This window comes from Panthera pardus, unplaced genomic scaffold, assembly GCF_024362965.1.
Source record: "Panthera pardus isolate Hobbes unplaced genomic scaffold, ASM2436296v1 HiC_scaffold_17, whole genome shotgun sequence".
NCBI lineage: Eukaryota > Metazoa > Chordata > Mammalia > Carnivora > Felidae > Panthera > Panthera pardus.
The window spans coordinates 55890503-55896155 of NW_026526732.1; positions in this window are offsets into that span (position 1 = coordinate 55890503).

Consider the following 5653-nt stretch of genomic DNA (forward strand, 5'->3'; position numbering starts at 1 on the left):
TTTGATATTCTCATTTCTAGGATGGAGATACTCAAAGGCCAACCCTACCTACCTCCTTCATGAACACACTCAAAGAGGAAAGAAGGTTGCCTTAAACTTTCCACTGGCACAAGACCAGGTCCCTTTTGCAGTAACAGCAAGAGTGAATACCAAGATCTGTGTGGGGCTTTGAGGAAAACCTCAGTCCCATTGGCCAGATGTACAGAACTACAGTCTTACCCTGGTTATTAAGAATGAAACAGATTCATTAAAATTGGACCTCATTCTTTGATTGTGCAGGCGGCTGTGCGCATGGGCTAACTGCTCCATGGGTCTCTTGGGTCAAATGTCCTTCTGGACCGCCTTACCTCAGCCCCCCGAACACTGCCAGGCGACCTGCCTCCCCGGAGTCTGCCAGAGATGAGGGTGTGCTCAGACGGGGTGAGTGTCGCCCGATGTAGCAAGGCCACACAGATTTTCTTGGAATTTGTGACCCCCCCCCCATTTTCCACTTCCTTTCTGATGGAACAGATAATCAAAAGTTGGCTGCGTGCAGGTGGCTCTGATATAGAAACGTGTTCTACACTTGGAATGAGCAGGAGGGGCGGCCCTGCAGCTTTGGAAATGGCTCGTTCCATTTATACCAGCTGTTCCTCATGATGCCTGATCTACCTTCTGGTGGTGCCCCATCACTTCCCTTCTTCCCCTCTTCCTGGAGGATCTGAGGACACGGTCACACTGGGAGAACTGGTTCACTTCCTGAGGCTCCTGGCGCTTCCTCAGGGGTCCAGGGGGAGGGGGCAGTCCTGTCATGATTGGCATTTCATATGTTAGCCTTGAGCCCAGATGTGCTCCTGAGAAGGGTATTCTGTTGGCTCTTGCCCCAGAAGACATTTGTGGGAGGACCACCGTGTCCCTGTGGGAACATACCACCAGGAATGGCAAGGAGCACAGAGTAGGAAATCACGTTCTGATTGTCAGCAAAGGGCAGAGGCAGGCGGAAGCTGCAGGCCTCCAGGAACATCCTGGCTTCTCCTTCCCTCAGATTTGCTCACCTTCCACAGGCCCCCCTCCATGGCTTGCCTGTGTCCTATATGTCCTCTGGAGGATATCACCTGCCTCGTAGCATCAGCAGGTTGGAGAGATGACCAAGTTGAGTTTTCTGTGTTCAGGGCGGTAAAATGGCCCACATGTGTCTATGCGGGAGGGTAATCACAACGAAACTGACACTCAAGTAGAAAACGGTGTCCGCCCACAGGAACTGCCCTGCACCAACTGCTGTGTGTAGGCTAGCCTCCCAGTCACTGCTCAGGTCAGCCTCTGGCTTCCACGAGCTCGTGATTCAGTAATAACTGGAAGCACAATTGCTTTTTCACTCACTATTTTTTAACGGTTTATTCATAAAGCAATTTTTCACTTTTCACTTATTTTCAGCCCCTTTCACATCTATCTACTCACAGTTTCTGTCTTGGTTTAACCTTTCCCTCTCTCCTCCTCCTTCTTTCTGCTTCATTTTGCTTTATTCCCTTTTTTAAACCTTGAACCGTTAAAACAGTATTGAGGCCTCGATCGCCCTGCTAACCAAAATGTTTCCTTTTCAACGTCTTCCTGGGTTCTCTTTATTAGGTTCTCATCTTCTTTTTTAGCTACCAGTATTTTTGTCCTTCTTTCCTTCTAGCGGCAATGAACTTAAATCTTTCCCAGTCTTCTTACACGTATGCCTTTGGTTTAAAAAAAAAAAAAAAAAAAAAAAGGATGAAAACAAACAAAAACCCACGAAACTAAACATCCTAGAATTCCTGGTACTTTAGCAGAGGTTTGATTTAAGCACAGACCATTATTTCCATTAAAAGAATCTTGATTCCTTTCAGATGAGCATATTAATTCCTGGGGAAAGTTCATGGTTCTCACAAATTAGCAGGACCTTTGCGAGCCCAATCTTTTTGCCAAAAGAAGCCACAACAGTTGTTTCCATACAAGCCTTCACCTCATTTCCATTTTCTCTGACATCTGCTCTCTAAATTACAAATATCTGCCTATAGCAACAATCAGAGTTCCAAGGAAAACAAACCAAAAGGAAATAGGAGAAAACGATGGAGTTTTAGCATACAAAGAGATACAATATTTCTGAAAGAGGGCAGAGACAACCTAGGACTCACCCCTTCATTGTGTGGGTCAGGAAACTGAGGCCCAGAGAAGCTCCAGGACTCTGTTGAGAGCACATGGTTAATTAGGGGCTGAACCTGGGCTAAAATACAGCGTCTCTGGGCCCTGGTTCACTGCTCTGTCCACCAGAGTAGGCACTCATAATCTCAGTTTGGGTATATTTTTAAATTCTGGCCTAGGGAACCACGGAAGGAGGAGTCAAATCACCCCATTAATCATCCTTGGTTGGTCTCACAGCAAGTCACTACCAGGTTACTTGTACTAACTTGGGGGTCAAGAAAGAGTTAAATGGAAGGGTGTGCCCCACCTCCTTTGCCGCACCTGGGTGAAAAATGGTAATCAAGGGAAGCCAACTGACCAGAGGAGTGGGGAAGGAATAACTGCACTGCAGTTGCTTTGCAGAGTGCCAGGTGAGAGTGGCACTATGTTTTGTCTTCCCTCCCCTTTCAGAATCCCTGAGAAGAACTCAAGGGTGGAATGTATTTTCAAGTAGTTACAAAATATTCAGAAGACTTCGTTTCATGGTATCATGGATTCTTCCTCAGAATTGGGCAAGCTCTCCAGATCTGCCTTCCATTTATATATATAGAAACTTAAGTTCTCTACTAAAGCCTTCTATCTATCTTGTCCCCAGCCCTTCGATCGTTCTGAAGGTCAATAGAAATCTTTGAATTATAGACGTAGGAAGGGTTTGCCAGAGTATCTCATACATCTTGCACTTTCAAACAAGTTGATTTCTAAGTCCTCCCAGGAAGGAGATCTTACTCCCTCTTCCCCCCATTGGAAAGGAACCTTTGTGATACCAGCCCTAAAGATAAGTGTTAGTCCCTGTGATTTAAACCCAAGTCCTCCTCTGCTATGGTTTAATTTCATCGCCTTTGCTCTGCTCCTCGCTTGCAGTGGAGAAGAGCTGATTGCTTTCATGTACAGGTGAGTTCTTCAGATCCCTAAAGATGGGGAGTTTTGCCACAATTCCATGCAAACAACCACCTTTTGTTAATACACTGAAGAATTTCTTATCAAAATTACCCATTGGCACTTACCTGTCGCTTCCTGTTTCCTAATGGAGGCAGAAGATGATCAGGTGACTATGTTTATACTAAATAAAAGCTTTTATCTTAAATCCAGAGAGAGGGAAATCTACATGTGGCCAACTGGTTCACTACTTGTCAAACCTGGAAAGAGGAGCAAACTAGGAGAGGGTTTGTTAGTTTACAGTATTTTGTGAAACTGGGCATGGAGAGTATTTGCATAAATCAGGTTAAAAATAACTTTTTGGAATCTTGCTGTGTTTTTTTTCTTTTTCTGCCTAAATGCCTAAATTACATAATTAAGGCTGTATTGAGATTAAAATCACTTCTCATTTAAGCAGCAGCTGTCAGCAGCGTTTTGAGCAAATGGACTGGGGGGTTCTGAGGACTTGAAGTTTGGAAAAGAAAGTGATGGGAGAATTATCTGTGAGTCCTGAAACATTTCTTGCAGCTGCCGTACACCCAGAAGTGGACTCCAGAGAGGTAGCCAGTGCTCAGAACGATCTGATTTCTTCTGGCCAGAAGTTGACAATGAAATGGACATGTTATGGACAAAGTCCTCATGATCTCCTAAAGGAAATGAAGTGTCTTCCGGTTTGGTGCAAGGATCACATTCTATGTAACCTCTCTCCTATTCATTAATTTTGTAAGCTACTGCTCTCTGTGGTACACCCTTCCTTTCTAGACCAGATTATCGTTGAGGCCTGGTTTTACATTAGAAGTCTTCCACCATGTGCCTCTGATTACTTTCATTTCTCTACTCTGGGCTTTTCTCATTATCTCCTTTGAAAGAAGACTTCACACACAAACACACACACACACACGGAGGAATGAGCTCACTTGTACAAGTTTATGGGTCCTAAATAGATTGCCTGTCCCTCGAGGGAAAAAATAATCTAGAAATGTGCCCATAAACTCCCATGGAACCATACATTCTGTATATTCCCTCATGGTGGGGAATTGAATCTATCATTTCTGAACAGAGCTTTTATTTTAAGGAAAGACTCAGAAAAAGATGACTTCTTCACTCTTGCCCTGAAAACAGCTGCATGAAGCCTTGATCCAACTGTGTGGATGTCAGCTGGGTGGACTTGAGCTCCTAGTGAATATTATCTTTTCATGTAATGTTTCATTAAACAGCTAAGTCCACAAGAGTTCCCAAGACATATAACTCTCAAGAAAAAAAAAAAAAAAAGGTATGCTTTGCCAAGTAAAGAACTATGATTTATGGCAGTAACTGTTACACTCTGAATCTTATTGGGCTTTGTTTTGAAAAATTATTAACACAATGGTTCTGTAGAATTTAGTAGTGCAACCAGCACCATTTGGCACGTTTATGACAATAGGGTTCTGGTTTTCTTAACTCCACAGTTACATGTTGGCAGCATTTCAAATTCTTGGCACAGATGTTTAAGTGAATATAAAGAAGAAACATAAAAAAGAACATTGGGCAGTTTTGAGTATCCAAATGTAAGGAGCATTATACCTAACATGCGGTTAGCATGGACATGGGACCATGAACTTGGTAATAGATGACATGGCAAGCATGAGCACTATTTGCAAAAGACTTTTAGGTTTTTTTCACTGAGGACACTAACAGTTGTCTCAAAGCACCTCCTATTCATATCTGCCAAATAAAACTCAAATTTATTTGTGCCTGGAGACAAGTTAGTTTTTAGAACATCGATGGACAAGCAAATAGACCCATTCCCACCACATGACCACTGGGACTGCATGGCCAAATCACCATGTCCCTGGGTTTCATCCGAACAATGGCCAGATTCTGGTAAAACAGCTTTCTTGAAATTTGTTTTCAATGAACAAGTGGCAGATCTACTTTCTGGGCTAAATGTGAAAGGACAAAAAAATACCACGGGATGTAGGGCAGGAAGACTATGCAGAAGCACAAAAGAACTTATTCCCTGTGGCATGCTCAGTGCTCGCTACTGAAGCAAAAACGTGACTGGGCAAAGTGTTATTCCTCAACCTGGTTTCCAGGGCTTCCCTAAGGGCCCCTTACCCGTGAGTGGGTTGGGTTCACACACACACACGCGCACACACACACACACACACACACATTGGCATGAGGCTAGGAAGGCATTTCCGGAATTGATCTAAGCCTTCCTTACCTCCCCACCACCCCATCCCCATCAAGAAAGTAAAACAGACAAAACCCAACAAAAGCAAATAAATCTTCCCCCATTTACTGGCTAATGTTTGAAATGCTTTCCTTGGAGAACACTTTCATAGCTCATAATTGAAAAATCTTACACTTATGAGAGAAGACAGATCAACACTGCAATCACTCACAAGTGTGGTCTCAGATGGAGGTGGGAGATGAAGGAATCATTTGCTGGCAGGGAGGGTGGACAGGGCAGGAGAGAGGCAAACCGTGTCATGTTCAAATGTGTTCCCTTACAGTACGGTCAAGATGTCGCTTCACTGGCCCTTCACTGAAGACACTACACAAGTATCAG